This window comes from Cydia fagiglandana, chromosome 14 (assembly GCF_963556715.1).
Source record: "Cydia fagiglandana chromosome 14, ilCydFagi1.1, whole genome shotgun sequence".
NCBI lineage: Eukaryota > Metazoa > Arthropoda > Insecta > Lepidoptera > Tortricidae > Cydia > Cydia fagiglandana.
In genome coordinates this window covers 2401671-2421315 of record NC_085945.1, presented here as the reverse complement: position 1 = coordinate 2421315, position 19645 = coordinate 2401671, and the positions used below count along the sequence as shown (strand labels likewise).

At 42.8% G+C, this 19645-nt stretch overlaps 1 protein-coding gene across 1 annotated transcript in view; it reads left to right on the top strand.

Moving 5' to 3' along the window:
• The window catches only part of LOC134670647 (heparan-alpha-glucosaminide N-acetyltransferase-like), a 66094-nt gene that overhangs the window by 22270 nt on the left and 24179 nt on the right, over positions 1-19645 (top strand). The gene's annotated exons all lie outside the window — the stretch shown is intronic.

The following is a 19645-nucleotide window of genomic DNA, read 5'->3' as shown; positions in this document are numbered from 1 at the left end:
GTATGTGTTTTTTTTTGTGTTACGTCACACAAAGGACGCCAAAATCGACGCCGCAATATTTTTCACGACGTGTAGAATAAAAGTGGCGTCGAATTCAGGAATCCGCAAATACTATGGTAGCCGATAGCCAAGTAATTTATCAATAGAACAATGTTAAAACAGTAGTAGAAACGGTTAGCTTTGCAAACTTTTAGTAGATTGGTTTGGTTTTGGTAGATTTCTCGGTTTGGCATGCTTGATGCTCTTCACATCACCACAGACGGAGGTCGACAGTTCGAATCTGTCTTGTTCAACCAATTGATGGAGGCACATGCACGCATACGAAGTATACGAACCACATATTACACTACCATCCTGGAGCTAATTGGATTATTTGCATCTACTATTATAGTATATACCTATGCCTTATTTTTACGCCTAAGACCCTAAGCTTTTAACAAAAACCATTATTTCTTTTATACCTACGGGCGGTTTAGCTCCCGTACCTACCTCTATTATACCTAGCCACGTGCTAAAGCAACAATGTCCTTTAAATCCGTATCCCGTATCGTGATAGTATTAAGATTCAACTCGTCTACATCGAGGTGGTCGATCGTCCTAAATACATTACCAAAACATGTTAACTCGTATGAGCCGTTACATAGATTTGAACCTTAATACTATCATGATAATTATTGATTAATATTTTTAAATAATTTGTTAAGCATATTTACACTTGCAAATATACACTTGCAGCATTCTAATATTATGGTATGGTAAACATATAACATGTTATATATTCGCGATTCATGTCAACAGCCCTAGTGTCAGGCCCCCGCCACCCGCGCCCGCCCGCGCCCCCGCCCCGCAGTAATAGTTATCTGTTTCACTCGGGGGCAAAGTTGTTGTTCAATCGCTCGTGCTAATATTGATACCCGAGCAAGCGAAAGATTCCAAAATTGAACCGATAGCGTAGCGAGTGGTTAAAAAAATGGAATCTTGAGCGTTGCGAGGGTTTCAAAGCGCGAGGGTTAAACAAAATTTGCTCCCGAGTGAAACACAAAATGTTTCACCACACCGACCCGAAGCAAATATTAAATGTAAAATATCAAACAAAATCAAATCCAAATTAATGTTACCTATTAAATATTTATCATCCAAAATCATCATAAAAGTCAGTTCTACCAGCAAACATAAGAAAACAACTCAAAATTTGCATTTGATTACTTTGCCTCACATGTGAATAAAATGCAACTTTGCTATCAGTTTTTGAAGTGCTAAGAAAGCCTTTCCGAGTAGGTGTGGTGAAAAATATAAAGTTCTAATGCTGAAACGTATCACTATCACTGTTTAGTTAGAACAACATGAACCTCATAGAACCCTCTTTCAAGTGCTATTGAAAGAGGCGGCTATACAGGGCCTGGGGCCTAGGGCGGCGAATAGTTATTTACGATACAAGTGCGGAAAAGAGGAAATTCGAACGAGTGGCGATAAATTAAAACACGACCGAAGGGAGTGTTTTAAATCCACACGATTTGCAAATTACCTATTCGCACGTGTATCGTACAACGTTTTACAGTACATGGCCCTTTAAGCTTTTGACATACGCACGAAAAGTGCTATTTTACGCACTAGTGCGGGAAAATAGGACCATAATTATATACTTTAAATGATATTTTTATTATTAATTTGTATAAATGAATGTCATTAGTCATTGCCTACATTAAATGTACTTAATCTATGCTTCCATAAATATATTTACTATCATTATCAATATATTACAAGACGTTGCACATATGTCGTTGTTTCACTTATATGCACACCAATATAGCCTAATATAACTGGAAAGCCTGGCAGGCTAATCTTTTAACACGTTGGCTGCCATGAACATTGAACATCACCGTTGGGATCACGTAATCTTCTCTGTGTGCCCATGAACATCACCAGTGGAATCGAAAGCTCGTTACCTCTTTATTGACCTCAGTAATAAATGTATAGTCAGATGCTGGGATCACTAAATTTGTAAAGGGCGTGGGAGATACACTTTAGGTGAAGGATGGTGGGCAGCCAATGTGTTTAATACTTCGTTTATTTTTGGTAGGCTTAATTTTGCTGCCCTTTTTAGGGTACTTACCGTAGGGAACTACTACGTTAAAAAAAACCTATGCTAAAATAAAAGGTAAAAAAACCTATTTCTATCTAAAGAGTTTGTATAGGTGTAACTGGGTCACAGCTGAATTCTTATAATGCAAACCGAAGGGCTATATGCAAGAGTACTCGTATGGAATAACAAACACCTTACGACAAAGACCATAATAACTGTCTACCAAACTTGTGTCTTTAGAGAATACTCTTGTAGGGGGCCGAAACCTGAACGTCGTAAGCTAATCAGGAACGAAGACTTAATTAACACCTTCCACGTGCGCTGCCTTCGGAGTAGGTAGGTATGGTATACTAAACATAACATGGAAAGACAGGGTTACTGGTTACCAACGAAAGTGCGCTGGAGTTTGTTAAGCTTCCTAGTATCACCGCGCTTATAATCTGAGACCGCGCTACTCAAACAGAGACGTTTGCGGCGGCTAGGGCATGTTTAACGAATGGACAGTGCTATTAGGCAAGTGCAACGTAAGACGTCATTACTCCGCTTTAAAGACTGCGTAAAGCGTAATATGATTGCGTTTAACAATAAAGCACTGCAACTCATGGAAAGACCTAGCAACACACCGCGTTGAGTGGAAGAACACCTTTTAAGAGGTCGCGTAACCAATGTTAGGTCCTGGTTTCAAGACTTGGCCCGAAAACGAGCAATAAGACATATATGTGCGATGAGGGTCGCCTTAATGCGAACCAGGTATGTTGCGGATGCAGATTTTTTATGACATCCGCGGATGCGGATATTTAAAGCCTCACATCCGCGGATGCGGATGCGGATGTCAAGATTTGGTACTCAAAAAACGTCAAATGTTACATATTTAGTATTTTTTATTTACAAAAAAACGAACCGTTTAGTATTTGAACAAGAATATAGGTGACGTTCCACGGCAAAAGGTACCTTATGGCGGCTGGCGCTTACGTCGCATGGCGCCGCAATAATATTGGAGCGGCGTTAATAATAGCGTAAGCGCCAACCGCCATAAGGTACCTTTACCTGTGGGACGTCACATAGGTGTGTTTTATTTAATAAACAATAACTTGGCCGGTTTTTCGGGATCTAGACGATTTCGTTATATATAATGACGAAATTACCTAAAGGCCCCAGTACACAGTGAAGGATGGGCCATGCCACACCCTGGCCATTGTGTACAGGGGGCTATGCTATGGTATGCAATGGCGGACGACTGCCGTCAGTTGTATCAGCCGTGGTGAGCAATCGGGGAGTTGTCGGTTTTTTGGCACACTTCAAAGGAATCGTGGCGTACCGTGGCCTGTGGTGTTCACACAGTCGCCATTGTTTGTTTAGTTTCTTGAATTTTTGACCGCTTGATTCAATGTTAATAGCACAAAATGTCATCATTGTGGAGCAATGAAGAGACTTATCAGTTTATTATAGATTTATATGAATCAGAGCCTGCAATTTTTTTTTTTTTTTTATGCACCATTGTGTGAACACCTACGTGATATAGGCCTACTGTTGCGCATTGCAAAGCATGGCTTGGCATGGACCATCCTTGACCACTGTGTACTGGAGCCTTTACACTTACGCCAGCGGTGCCGTCTCTAATACGTTCCTGTTACCTACTTGGTCGACATCCGCATCATGCGGATGCTCCGCATCGATTTTATGCGAATGCGGATGTTGAAAATAATGCGGATGTTCCGCGGATGCGGATGCGAATATTCGCAACATCCCTGGTGCGGACCCTCGTATTACTTGACAGAAATGTGGACGATTATGCCGTTCAAAAATTGTGTCATATATATATATATAGCCACGAGCGGTCCTGTCGCTAGATCACAGATGCTGCTTAATTATTTTAATCATCTGTAAATATATAAAAGGCCTGATGATGATGCTTTACGCGGCCATTGCCAAGATGAGGGGGGCGAAGTGCACCTGCCGTGTTAATGCGTCGTTTAATTGTACATAAGCCCGAAGTACGGTAAAACCTAGGATTTACCGGAAAACCCCAAGTTTTACCGATGCTGATCGGTAAAAGCCCGAAATGTCAATCAATAATACCGGTAAATCAAAGAAAAATCCGGTAAATTGAGGGCCGCAAGAACCGTTACGGGTTTGTATTTGTAACGTCATAGAAGCGTCGGTTCCGCCAGCATCGTTGTTTAATCTCTCTCCTCACACAAAACTAGTGTCCGACCGAAGGTTGGAGTCTGTGCTCAACTACTTATCCTGAAGCCTGAAGCACGGCTTTGACTCCACATGAAAGTTCCCCTCACGGGGGCACTTCAGACTTTTAGGCCCAGGTGAAGATCGATACCCAGCCTTGCGATATTGTCAACAAAAAATTTGGGGCTCGCTGCGCTCGCGTTTTTGGCTGTTTTGGTTGACCCTGTATCTACATGTTAGCTTGACTGGTGAATGAATAGAGTTAGACCAAGAAAATTCTGCAATGATTTTGATAGCATTATAAGCAGTGCAGTGCAACTAGTGCAAATGTTATTTATACGTCATAATTTCATAGAAGTTTTGACGTTTAATAATAGTCCGGTGGCCGGCTGCATGAAACAAACCTCATCAAAAAATAGAATATACCTACCCTGTAGAGGTACCTGACATTTAGTAGCTTCCAACGCACTTGGTCGGCCTAGGCTTAACCTGGCAGATTTTGTACAAATGGCAAAAACGTTGGACAAAAATTCATCAAAAAAAACCTCATCGAAAAATAGAATGAAACTTGTATGGTAGGATACCTGACCTTGAGGACAGTAAAAAAAAAGTGGTCGGCCTCACCTTAGCCTGGCAGTTTTTGCAGTCCGACCAGATTTATTGGGTCACGTGAGAGCTACAATTTACCTCATCGAAAAATAGAATGAAACAAACGGATTATAATAGCTAAAATAAGCCTGTTGACGTATGTCTTGGTCGGCCTCACCTTAACCTGGCAGTTTTTGCAGTCCGACCAAATTTATTAAAAAATCATCAAAAATTTTTTATCGAAAAATCGTATGAAACTTGTATGGTACGATAGCTGCCTTTGAGGACAGTAAAAAAAAAGTGGTCGGCCAAATCCTGTGTTGGCAGGTTCCTGTGTCCGACCAATTTTGTGGTACCACGTGAGAGCTACAATTTACCTCATCGAAAAATAGAATGAAACAAACGGATTATAATCGCTAAAATAAGCCTGTTAACGTATGTCTTGGTCGGCCTCACCTTAACCTGGCAGTTTTTGCAGTCCGACCAAATTTATTAAAAAATCATCAAAATTTTTTATCGAAAAATCGTATGAAACTTGTATGGTACGATAGCTGCCTCAAAAGGACAGTAAAAAAAAAGTGGTCGGCCAAATCCTGTGTTGGCAGGTTCCTGTGTCCGACCAATTTTGTGGTACCACGTGAGAGCTACAATTTACCTCATCGAAAAATAGAATGAAACAAACGGATTATAATAGCTAAAATAAGCCTGTTAACGTATGTCTTGGTCGGCCTCACCTTAACCTGGCAGTTTTTGCAGTCCGACCAAAATTATAAAAAAATCATCAAAAATTTTTTATCGAAAAATCGTATGAAACTTGTATGGTACTATAGCTGCCTTTGAGGACAGTAAAAAAAAAGTGGTCGGCCAAATCCTGTGTTGGCAGGTTCCTGTGTCCGACCAATTTTGTGGTACCACGTGAGAGCTACAATTTACCTCATCGAAAAATAGAATGAAACAAACGGATTATAATAGCTAAAATAAACCTGTTGACGTATGGCTTGTTACGGATGGCTTTCACAAATTCAATGTGGCGGTGTGCGGCAGAATCCACTTGCATCAAATTTGATGCCACACATTGTGACTGGACATTAAAAGATGAAATGTATAAGATAAAATGGTTTGAAGGGCACATAACGCCTTTGCGAGTCGAAGAAATAACAAGATGATTATGATGAACAGTAATTATTAACAATAAAAGGGTTATTTCCACTAGTTCCCACCTTTTACCACTGGTAACTACTGAGAAAAAAAATCCTAGTAGTTACCACCAACTCGGTTTGGTGGTACCTACTGGGAATTTTTATTCCCAGTAGTTACCACTGGTAAAAGGTGGGAATTTTTTTTCTACTAACCGAGCTTCGAAGGAGAAATGCTACAGTTGATGGAAAAAAGGCTGATTTGATACAAAGATAATCACTTAATATATGTTAATCTTGTGTATTTTACCATTTATTAAAATTTTGGAAGGCTCACGTGCAGTTTTTCCTGTTATATTACAAGTGTTCGATTGAAAACTAAGCTTTGGTGTATACCTAGATCACCTGCATGTACAAGAAGGCGTTTCATATACGCCCGCCCATCAGATAGGTACACAAAGTCATGATGCGTATGGAATACAGCATGTGTAGCCAAGCCATTATGCCCTAAATTATGTACTACTTCGTTAAAACTTAGCTTACCTGTGTATTTACTCTTTCCAAAATATTTATCTTCCTTAAATTGCAGCCTACACAAACGGTCTTTGTCATTTGCCTTAGTTTTTGGTACTCAAAGCTTTTTCTCACCGATTTATGCATATCGGGTCCTTGGGAAAAAAGGGAGATCCTATAGGTATATTTCCACAATTTGTCGCACACTATTGCAGTATTGTGGAGAAAAAAAAACATACAACCGCATTGATAACCTCTTCCTTTGGGATTTGGAAGTCGGTTAAAAAAGGAGAATGTTTACAATTTATTGGAAACAATGTATGTGATTTGACAGTGACAGCAACTCCACTATGGAGGCGCCACCTGGCGTGATAAAATGTCAGTTATGCCTCCTCATTCTATCTGTAGTGGAAAAGTAGGATATACGATTCAAAACTTGTCAAAAATCGATGAAAACCTTTTTATTTTTGACATCTGTGAGACATCATCTCAACGTAAGTGTTACTCTGAAACCACGTCGGTAGTTAGAAAACGTTATTTAGATATTAAGTAGATAGATTTATGAATAAAATTTGAACTGAATGTTTTCTTTTTTTTTAAAGCCCTCTAAGACCTCCATGGACTCATTTACTTATGACTTTTTTCAGTTAGCATTATTAAGTTAAGTTCAAGCTGCGAAGAAACCATATTTTCAATAAAGAAATTATTATTCTTTATAAATGTGGTCGGACTGCAAAAACTGCCCGGCTAAGGTGAGGCCGACTAAGCCATAAGTCAACAGGCTTATTTTATCTATTATAATCCGTTTGTTTCATTCTATTTTTCGATGAGGTAAATTGTAGCTCTTACGTGGTACCACAAAATTGGTCGGACACATTAACCTGCCAACACAGGATTTGGCCGACCACTTTTTTTTTTACTGTCCTAAAAGGCAGCTATCGTACTATACAAGTCTGCAGCGGATTTGATAGCCCACGCAGTGAAAGTGTTATTTTAAACGTCAAACTTCTATGAAATTATGACGTTTAAATGACACTTGCACTGCGTGGGCTATCAAATCCGCTACAGACTTTTTTTGGTCCGACTCTATGAATTTTACACGCTTTGGAATGAAAATTGTCGAGTTACGAATTTTTTTCAAAAAAATGTATGGTGCAGAAACAAGAAATCATTATTAAGTACCTACTCAAGAACCGCAAAACAAACCGTAATATTCTCGCAGATGGTTATACTACGAATTATTTGTGATTTTTTGGCATATTACATATATCCGTCACGGGTGCAGCTTTTTAAAAAAAAACAATAATTGTTTCTATGGAAAAAGCACGAAAACCAAAGTCAACTGTTGTGAGATATTTTGTTTTTTTGTACCGGCTAAATACATTTTGTTTGAAAAAAAATCATAACTAGTATTTTCGACTCAAATCGTCTGAAACTTACAACTTAGCATAAACATACTGGGCAAGACCCATTTCAGTCAAAAAAAATCTTAATATATATTATGTTGACTTTGGTTTTTGTGCTTTTCCCATAGAAACAATTAATGATTTAAAAAAAAGCCGCACCCGTGACGGATATAATAATATGTAGTATGCCAAAAAATCACAAATAATTCGTAGTATAACCACCTGCGAAGATATTACGGTTTGTTTTGTTTCTTGGCTAAGTAATAATGATTTTTTGTTCCTGCTCCATACATTTTTTTGAAGTGAAAACTTCTTTAGCGGCGCTGAGCACTTTTTGAGGTGGGGAAAAAATGAAAACTCGATACAGCGTAACACATAACGCGTAACGACGACGACGACGGCTGACGTCATGTGTCACGCACAATGTTATTCACCAAAGAACTTTAGTCATAACCAGGTCATAACGTATCATAATCAGGTGAATTATTTAAAACTGGAACTTTTATATTATTTAAGCAATAAAGCTCAATGTTCTAATCTTGTACGGGCTAAAATACGAGAATCTCAGTTACATTCTAACTTTATTCAAATATAATTCAATAAAGCTGCATCTTGATAAAATCGCTAATAAAAGTGAAAACTCAGAATATCATGACCAAATATATTTAGATGCGAGGTCTGCAAGGTAACTTTACAATTTCTATTCGAATTTTAAACAATTAACGCTACAAATTTAAGCTCACTAGCCAGCAATTTCGGAACTAAAGTTTTTCAATAGTAAGGAGGATGGGTCAATTATACATAGGTAGTGCTGCAGACATTTTGGACTAGTCATTGAGTTTTCACTTCTGTCGGCACTCCAGGGGGCCGATTTTTGAAATTCGATCGTTCGATCGTTCGGAAATCGGTGGAAAACGGCGAAATGCTAATTTTTGAAATACTAGCGATAGAAATTGGGAATCGAGTGGTATTGACCACTCGTTTTCAATTCTATTAGTAGAATTTAAATGCCTAGTAGTAGAGATATTATTGAACGAAATTTAATACACGAAATCGAGTAGTCGAATTTAAAAAATCGGCCCCCAGGAGTGCCCCCGATTTTTTTTTTAATTCGTAATTCTCATTCCACAACTTTCATACCTAATCGTCTAAAATTCATAGGTTACTAATGCCTAGCAAAACCGATTTCAATCAAGAAAACATAAAAATAACTTCGGTTTCTATGTCAATGACAGCCTAATTTCAGCCCACAGTGTGGCGTCAGTCCTCACAAATTGGTATTCAACCGTCCGCACCTCATTTTATCGGTAATATCGGTCAATATCGGCGGTTGAATTCGGCGAACCAAGTTGGTGTTTGCATCCGCACCTCCTGATTCGATTGGGCAATTTAATCAGATTGGCGAAAAATTTACTAGTCAGGATCTGGTCAGGATACGCCTTTAGCCCCCATTCCCACGGGCGCTTTTACAACGCGCGTTAAAAAAGCGTTTGAATGACACCAATAGATACATGTGTATTTATTCACACGACAGCGGTGGCGCTAAATAATGACCGTAGTTATGCAGAAAACGACCAACTCAATTTTTTTATCAATGCAGAAAGAGACCAGAGCTACTGAGTTAGGGTGTAAGTCACTTTGACAAATATAAAAAGTTGGTCGCTTTCTACAGAACTACGGTCTTTTATCACGCGTTGTTAGATTTTCGACTTACCTAAGCCTTGGTCATTAAATCGAATTTAGAGTGCGGACAGATTCAAGCGCTTTTTAACGCGCGTTGAAAAAGCTCTCGTGCGAATGGGGGCTTAGAGTCCGTCGCTGCGACCGGCTGTAAAGCCCCCTCCAGACTACGTGCGTGAATCGCGCCGCGACGTCGCGGAGCGAACATATCGCGAAGTTGACGTATGACTCCACACTCGCACACTTCACGGTGATTTCGCAGTTTGGTTTGCGGCAAGATGGCGGAAAAGCATCAGCTGATCGAGTTTAACTGTTAGTTATCCATGGCATCATACGTGATTTAGCTGTTTTTCCATTTTGTTTTCTTGTGAAACCGTAAAATATAGCTGCTTAATATAATATAATCATAATACTCGTATAATTATCTTGCCACAGAAGAGCCAAAATAGTGTGTAATGTGGAGTCTTGCAAGTTCGCGCTTCGCGTCTCCTTTGACGCGGGCCGAAATACCGACAAAAAACGGAGAACAAGGCGCGAAGGCGTGAACAATCTGCGAAATCGACGCCACACTTGCGTTCGCGGCTTCGCCCGCGATTCACGCGCATAGTCTGGAGGGGGCTTAACGACCGATTTGTAAAGTAGCTAACACACTATCGCACCGCACCAAGGTCATTGTGGGACGCACCCATAAGTAAAAGGGAGAAAGCGATATCTCTTTCTCCCTCTTACTTATGGGTGCATCCCACAATGACCTTGGTGCGGTGCGGTAGTGTGTTACGGCTCTAAAAATGCATCGTTAAGCCCGCTCCACACTCGTGCGCGAATCGCGGCGCGAAGCCGAGTCTGGAGTCGATTTCGCATATCAGCGAACTAGACTCCACACTCGCGTTCGCGGCTTCGCCCGCGATTCACGCGCATAGTCTGGAGGGCGCTTTACATTAGGTCCGTGTTCTATGTATAAGCCCCTTTAGCAATCACCGCTACCTGATTGGCTACTAGGCTAATCAAATTCAAATTTTTCAGTTATGACATTTATAATGGGACCAACTTCGTAATCACTTAAGCTTTTTTGGCCGTTTCATACATTTTGATCGAGTGGATGTCGACGTTTTCTATGGGAAGGCCAATATTTTTTTTGGGATTTCGGGGTTGGTCCGATAGAAAAAGTTGTTCAGTATGACCCAGTATGACGGGCGTAAGCCATAATGCTATGTTGGGGGCTGCAATAGTGTCCTGGCTGCTCCTTCGTCGGATGCTATTGCAGCTTGTACGAAAGGCTTTAGTATATAGAATAAGTTAGTTGTAAGAATGTATAAATTTGTAGTTTTTTATGGAGCGACATGTTCACCTCAGTGACAAGCTCTAAAAATAAATAGAAAAAAAAAGTATGACGGGCGGCTATACTAATCTGTAGACACATATTATTAATCTGTGAGCTAGTTCAGCTAATATTTCACGTGCATCTGTTATTTGTGCACGCTTTTTGGAAATAATTATATCTCTGGCGTCAACAATCGGAATCTTTTTTTTGAGTTGAGGGATTGCGATGTTGAGGCTTGATTTTTGATCTGAAAGAAATTCAATCAAGATTAATTTTATCATGAGCAATCCAAGCTATAGTCCGTTTTTTTTAGCATTAGAAAGAACTTCGCAGAAGTAAGCTTCTGGTTCCAAATCCGGCACTTTCAGCGGTAATAATTTGAAGTAAATTATATGTATTGACCATGCTACATTAGATAATTCAATAATTATTAACAATTAAAGAGCCCGATAAAGACTGCACGCTTGCTTCTGTGGAGTTCTTTCTAATGCTAAAAAAAACGAACTATATTCAATAGCAATACACAACAGTATACGCAAGTTACCTTTTATTTTAATTCCGTCGTATTTGTATGATATCCTTTAAACTCTTGTCAATTAAAGGCATATCCAGTGGCCTATTTTATAAAGCTACAAGTTACAATTTACAAGCGGAAGTCTCGTTCTAACACATAGAGTTAGAAAGAGACTTCCGCTTGTAAATTGTAACTTGTAGCTTTATAAAATAGGCCACAGATTAGTCCATTTTTCGCCAATCTGATTCAATTGCCCGATCGAATCAGGAGGTGCGGACGCAAATACCAATTTGGCTCACCGAATTCAACCACCGATAATGACCGACGCAAGAATACCAATTTGTGAGGTTAGTATTTTCGTTCTGGGGCATTTATTCAATTTCATCATCATCATCATCGTCATCTCAGCCATAAGACGTCCACTGCTGAACATAGGCCTCCCCCTTTTTTGGGGGGTGAATGCCATAATCGCCACGCTTGGCAGGCGGGTTGGCGATCGCAGTCGAGTACACCGAATTTGAGGGACGCTGCTGCCTGTCCACCGGTGGTCTTGGACGTGGTTTAAGGACATACCCGTTTATTCAATTAAGAGGGCTCTAATATCACCATAAATCTAAAATTGGAGATTGACGCCAATTTCATTACTGATCAAATCGACCGATTCGATCAGTCCCGAAGGAATAAGGAAGTCTTCGTTAAATAATACAAAAAGAGAGTGTGTAACTCAGAAACTTAGGTCAGATCCAACGGTCTACTTCTGTTAAAAACTATTAATAAGAATTCTCTGTAAAGGCTTCGTCACACAGGCGCGTTTTCCGGGCGGCGCGTGAGCGGGGCGCGCCGCGTAACTAAAGCCCCTCATTCACACTCCTACCTTGTCGTCCGCCTTGCAGGACTACGGTGTAAGATATAGCTCACACACCATCCTACTTTGTAGTCCGCCTCACAGGACTACGGAGCAAGAAATAGCTTACACACGGTACTAAGGGCCTACCGCGAACCACGTTGGACGTGCTAGGCAGCACCCCTGCCCTGTCACACTTACGTACGAATTTACACGCGCGACGGAGGGGCAACACGTCGAACGTGGTTCGCGGTAGGCCCTCTGTTTTGCCGTCCATCACCAGTACTATGGCATCCTACTTGAGTTTGTAGGACGGCTCGTAGTCCGCAACCCCCATACACGATCCTACCCAACGAGGCGGATTACGAGGCGAACTACAAGGTAGAGTGTGAATGGGGGGCTTAACAGACTATCGCACCGCACCGTGACCTTGGAGTGTCGCACCCATAAGTGAGAGCGAGAAACGTATATCTCTTTTCTTTGTTAGTAGAAAAAGGCGGCAAATTGGAAAAATGTAGGCGCGAAGGGATATCGTCCCATAGAAAATTTTAATTTCACGCCTTTTTTTACTGACAAGATTTGCTTGACCACCTATAGCTACTTTACATATAAAACGCTCACGCCCCGCTCGCGCGCCACCCGTAAAACGCGCCTGTGTGACGAAGACTTAATTATAGTTCGTCAAACATATGTATCTCTGGTCAAACCAATTTGACAGTCAGTAAGCCCCCATTCGCACGACAGCTTTTTCAACGCGCGTTAAAAAAGCGCTTGAATCTGGTCGCACTCTAAATTCGACTTAACGACCAAAGCTTAAAGTCTAAAATCCAACAACACTGAATAAAAGCGTCACAGTTGTCGTGTGAATACATAAATGGTTATCCATTTGTGTCATTCAAACGCTTTTTTTAACGCGCGTTGAAAAAGCTGTCGTGCGAACGGGGCCTAAGAACCAGGAAAACTATACTCATTTAAAGTAGCTAACACACTATCGCACCGCACCGCGACCCTGGTGCGTCGCACTCATGAATGAGAGCGAGAAACAGATATCTTTTTCTCGCCCTCACTTACCGGTGCGAAGGGTCGCGGTGCGTGCAAATTGCAGGCACCTTTCTCTGTCATTCTATTCTAATTATAGCTGGTTTGCAAATCTTATCAATAAAAAAAGGCGCGAAATTCAAATTTTCTATGGGAAGAGATCCCTACGCGCCTAAATTTTTCAAATTTGCCGCCTTTTTCTACTGACCAGATCTGCTTGACCAAGTATACATTTCATGGATCGAACAATTGTTTCCGTCTGGAAAGCCCCCTCCACACTCGTGCGCGAATTGCGGCGCGAAGCCGCGAACGCAAGTGTGGCGTCGATGTTCGCAGACAGCGAAATCGACTCCACACTCGCGTTCGCGGCTTCGCCCGCGATTCACGCGCATAGTCTGGAGCGGGCTGAAGAAAAATATATCTCTTTCTCGCTCTTACTTATGGGCGCGACGCACCAAGATCGCGGTGCGGTGCGATAATATGTTAGCTACTTAACCTTACCATTATCTGCTTATTTTTTGCGCATGGCAACATTACTGAATCGTAAACTTAAAAATCGTCGCCCCATCCCTAGAATATCACTCTATGTGTCAAATATTTATAGTCTGTGGTGTGGAGCGAAAAGTGGACGCCAATTATTGGGCTGTACATTCTTGGGTTGAGCAATCCCGGGTCGAACATTATCGGTACGGGCCAATAATATGCGACCAATATTCGGCGTCCACTAAATGGATTCGTATTATTGGGTCGTGTATTATTGGGTTGAGCGTTATCAGGCTGTACAAGCTCGGTCCGTGCCAATAATACGAAGCCACTCTTTGAACAGGGCAGTAGTGTACAACCCAATAATACGCATCCAAAAAAGTGGACGCCTATTATTGGGCTGTACATTATTTGGTCGTGTATTAACCGGACTCGTCACAAAGCGCGTAGCATTTGATCTCGCCTGTCGGTCCCGATAAAAGTATAGGTATTACCTTAAGTAAAACATCTGACGGCTCCTGGTGCTCTGTGTTCAGCACGAAGTGGTGCACTGGTGGCGCCCTCTCTCGTTCCGCCGTCATCAACGTGTGCTCTCTCTGTGCGCGTTCTGGCTCGATGGGCGCGCTTGCAGGTGTCGCTGAGGCTACTTCGTCACGCCGTGAAGACTGTAGTTCCCTTCGTAGGAGTGTAGATTCATCATGGAGCAGCCGGTGATGCGGGTGCTGGCATCCTCGCTCTCCGCACACACCTGCCTTGCAGCTGCCACGCCTGTGTTTCCTGTCAAGACATTTAAAACAAATCTTATTATTCTTCGCCCATTCCCATCGAGCCGCGACACTCATATTTAACACACGTTTACACTCTGTGGCAGGATGCACGCCACCACAGCACAGGCAAGGTTCTATTTTGTCAGTAGTATATGTTTGCACACGATTAGAGTTATTATACTTGCGGGCCGCTCCACCACTTGACAGCTGATGGTTCGATGCCGGAGGTCGTCGACCTCCACGCGCGTCTTCACGCGAAGGCGCCGGCGCTCCGCGACGAATGCCGCCTCCGCGCGCATGACTGTATTGCAGCTCCTTGTCACTCAGGTCAAGCAGGAAGTTCACCATAAGCGCGAGCTCGCTCTCGGCCTGCTCGAGCTTGTCTTCTGCATATTCACACCAGCGCGATCGTACGTGGGGTGACAGGCGTTCTGTAATTTCTCGTATAAGGAAGGGATTATTTGCGTACGCACGTCGGTCTAAACTTGCAAGTGTCGTCACGATGTTAACTACTCTAGTGGCAAAGTCGTTCAGATCTACGGCACTGGGCCCCAGGTTCGGTAACTTTCGCAGTTCATTCAGCGCCTTATCGATTAAAAGGTCGGACCGGCCGAAATTCTTTTTTAAAACTCTCATAATCAATTCCGGATCCGCCGACGACACCAACATATGCAGGACGCAATCTCTCGCTTCGCCTCTAAGGCAATGTCTTAGCCGGGATAGGTTCTCCCAGTTGCTAAATTTAGATCGGCTACTTGACTCAGTATAAGCAGTATAAAATGTAATCCACTCACTTGGAAGTCCTGTGAATATGGGTAAATCCCATACATGTTTTGACGACGCCGGTCTGCTGTTCAGTGCCACTAAAAGGCTTGCTACACGGTCGCCGACAAGCCCCCAGACCGCGTGGCCTTGGCCGGTCCCGGACCGTGTAGACAGTTGTTACCAACAAAATTTGACCAAAACTGTCCAAGGACAGACCAAGGTCAGACGGTTAGAAGGCTTGTCGGCGACCGTGTAGCAAGCCTTTTACTGTGACATAACTTGCTCCAGATTTGCCGTCGCACTCGACGACTGTTCCCGCGAGCCACATCTGCAGTAATCGGCGCATTGCACTTTATTACATACTTCGTACTGTCGGCGTTCGCACGTACGTTCGCATACATCTGCCGACCGCGCGGGCGGCGTGCGCACGCGTCGGCTGCGCGGGGGTGACTGAAATGGCCGTTGCGGCTCGCGCGCGGCCACGGCCGGCGGCGCGGGAGCGGTCACGATGTGGCGCGGCGGACGCGGAGAGGACGCGCGGGGCCCCCCGCCGTCCGGGCTTGCTTCGTCGTTATCACTTATGTTAATATTATTATGATTTTCTTCTAGCCAATCATTTACATTATGTATATTAACCATCGATTTGTTAGACGAACTCGATCCAGCTTCTTTATTTTCAATTTCGAGCTGGCTCAGCTCGATTTGATGATCGAGCTCTAAAAGCTCGCGTTCAATTTGTAGTTCTCGGCGAGATATCTCGATCAGCTTCCGTTGAGATTCTTGCTGTGCGATTTGTCTACGTAGCTCCATCATAGACGCACGCGATGTTACCGATGCCCGTGAAGATCGTAGGCGTTCGTCCCGCACTGAGGCGGAAATCGGTGGCGCCGCGCGGGGTTCGGGGTTCAGGGTCGCGTCCGCGCGCGCTGGTAAACCGGGGAATGAGGCCGCTCCGGGATCAGGGAGCGGTGCCGACGGGCCTGGTTCGTGTCCTCGGGCTAACCTTTCTGGAGCCCTCCTCGGGGTTTTCGGCATTAGCAATACCGATTGGGGCGTGTCCTCTCGATCGTCGGTTGGGCGGGCCTCCTCAAAGCGCGCGGCGCCTCCGCCGGCCGCGGCGCGTGCCGCCGCGGCTGCGGCCTGGGCCTCGCGCTGTCGTTCAAGCTGCTCGCGCTCCATTTCTGCTCGTCTGTCGCCGCTAGACGTGCGCGCCGACCTAAAATTTGCCGGCGGCGGCGCGCCGGCTTTTTTGGTCGGCGCGGCGCGGCGGCGCCGGCGTGTAGCACATTTTTTCATTTAGGTATTACCTACTAAAAACTGCAAAAATTAACTATCTATAGTTTTTCACTAGCATTATACTTACGCACACGCTGTTCTTGAACATATCCCCGATTCTAACATACATTTTTTTTAAACAAAAGGGGGTCTGTGGGCCCGATTCGGATTTTGAAATAGACATCTATTAGATATCTTTTAGACATCACCGAGATACGATAACGATATGTTTAAGATCTAACCTGTCAAATTTGACATTTACGCGATTCTGGAGATACTCTTGAACGATTTCCACAGGATATGACTTAGAGATCCAATTCACATCTAAATACCCTATCTAACGTAAAAGTGACATTGGTTGCCCGAATTGCGCTGCAAAAGAGAACTAGTAGTAGTAGTTGATATCTAAACTATAACGTATCTAGAATGGATTGGACGTGTGAGCCGCGCTGGCGCGCCGCCGCCGCCGGGTTTTTTGACCACGCCGCCGCCGCCGATAAATGATCGGCGTGACCTTGAGTGTTGTTAATTAGCTATTCCAAGTTGGTTTTTGGATTACGAAATGGATTTTTTGTATTATTTATGTTACATTGCAAATATACATCAATTTTAATTAAATGAAACTGAATAGCCAGTTGCAGAAACTACTTGACACACCAATTAAAGTAACTGAGTAATCCTAAGTATTCACCGTCAACTGTTAACGAACGAACGAAGACTGCTGCTAGTGCTGCTTATACCTTGGACAGCTACAAGAACAAACCCCTCCATTCTCAAAGAGCTCTATATCGCCACTCATCTCTTCCTAACATGCCATGGGTGAGCCCTTAGATTCTTCGGGCATTTTATCCAACGCATGATGTGGAGAAATACATCAATTTAAGCTGAATGAATGGCAAACGTGCTCGAGTTGGAGCATGTGCGAGATGGTCGAACGCTATGAAGAGGTCGGCTTGCAGCAGTCTGCACCGTGCAGTCCATAAGGCTTATGACCGCACGAAAGGAAGACATGTGGTCGCGAACCTCAGTAACGAGGAAACGAGAAAGAAGGTAGTCTCGGAGAGCCTGGTGCTTGTACGACAAGAAAACCATTAAAAAGAAGCCATAGCAGTCCACTATATTCTAGCAAATGTCAAGGATATGTGGAGTTCTGTTTTGTTAAAGTACGTCATTTTTTAAAATAGGATAAGCCATGGAAAGCTTGAGAAAACGGAGAGTTACAGATCGGATCGAAGGGCATTGGGACCAGGTAACCTCTTAATGCAAGCCAGTTACTTGGGAAAATAAGTTATTATACCTATCCTATATTCATTTACAAACCCTATTTTACTCACAGCATATTCAAACTATACGAAGTTACTCGTAACTGACCAGTAACCTGCATTGATAAAATTTTCAAGAAAAACAACAAATTAATGTTTTTTCTTAAGAAACCTGAAATTCAAGGTCACGCCGAAAACACGTAGCCGCCGCCGATTTTTTGGCAAACGCCGCCGCTGATCTTTTTTTAATCGGCGCACACATCTAGAATGGATCTAGTACGTGTCGTCTCTTGTGAATATCTTGAAGTTGGAATACAGCAGTGTCTGTCTTCGCGCTAGCCACCCCAAACCACTTTTTATAAGTTTTTTTCGTCTAGATAGCAAGATATTTGTTAGTTCATGATTGTTCAGGCCTTAGAATCGTTAGGGCCCCGATTCCTTGATTTTTTTTTATATTTTTTCAAAGTGGGGTGGATGTCTTCGCGCTAACCAAAAATCAGCCAAATTAACTATGTGAAGTCATCGGGCGACGTTAGTTCACGTTTGTTCAGGCATTAAAATCGTTAGGATCTCATTAGATTTGCCATAAAAATATAAAATCGAAAAATTCATATATATGGCCGTGCACCGGCGCGCCGAGTGGATGAGCCGGCGGCGGCGGCGCGTATGAATGGCGGCGCGGCGCGGCGGCGCCGGCGCGGCGCGCATGTCTACGCCGCTCGGAGACCGGACCGTCACGCCCATGTTAACATTGTTCGTCGTACACTGAATTTAAAAATGGATCTTAAAATTACACTGCACTACTGACTGTTCATGAAATAATTTTAACCGGTGATTTTACGGATCACAACTTTATCCGGCTTCGCGAAGGACCACAACTGTAGGTGACGGTCGCCTACAGTTAGCATCTACGATAGCTCGCTCAGGTTCGGATCGTAAGAGAAAGTTCAAATAAAAGGTGTCTGATATGAAAAGTTCTTATTGCAAGGTTCACAATTAAAAAGGTTCACTTAAATATGAGTTTAAACGGATCACAACTGGTCTAGGTTCTAGCTTAGGGCCTAGGGTCAGGTCACTTGGGTTCGCGTGTTTCTCGTTCGGGTCCTGGATCGTAACTAAACTAGATTTTCCGGGTCCGCTCGTATTTGTATGATTTCGAGCACTGAATTATAGCCAATGTCGATCGAGTAAGAGCGGCTCTCTTTACGGTAATTACGGGCGCGCGACATTCTTAGAACTATGTCGCACCAAGTAACGCGTTCGGTCTCTCGATCGTGATTGGCTTATATTCTTTGGTAAAAATGCACAAGTTTAGACGTATTTGCCAGCGTTTTTGTCTTTCAATTTGGTATAAATCTAGGTTTCCTACTTTAAGCTAAATCGTTCGGCTATATAACTATATGTTTTTAGATAGGTCTAATTACGTTCTATATGCTGGTAATAGTTTAAACTAGTGTATGATTACGGTCTAGCTACAAGGTCTAAATTCAATGAGCCAAAGTTTGCCAGAATGACTTTTGTTATGCACATTTTCTTGTCCTACGGTTCGAGGAGAAAAGTGTGTGTCTAGATTTTACCTAGATCATAACCGTTACCATTTTCCACAATGTTTGTCATACGTACTTCTAGCCGCAGTTCTAAGCCTGAAGTAGGTATGAGTACCAAAGTTTTTCCCCAATTATTTTGGGGAAAATACCATTTGTTTACCTATCTACACACACACTCTTACGCTCTACTCTCGACCAATTACAGAACGCCGTGGCATGGCTCAACCACGTAAATATAA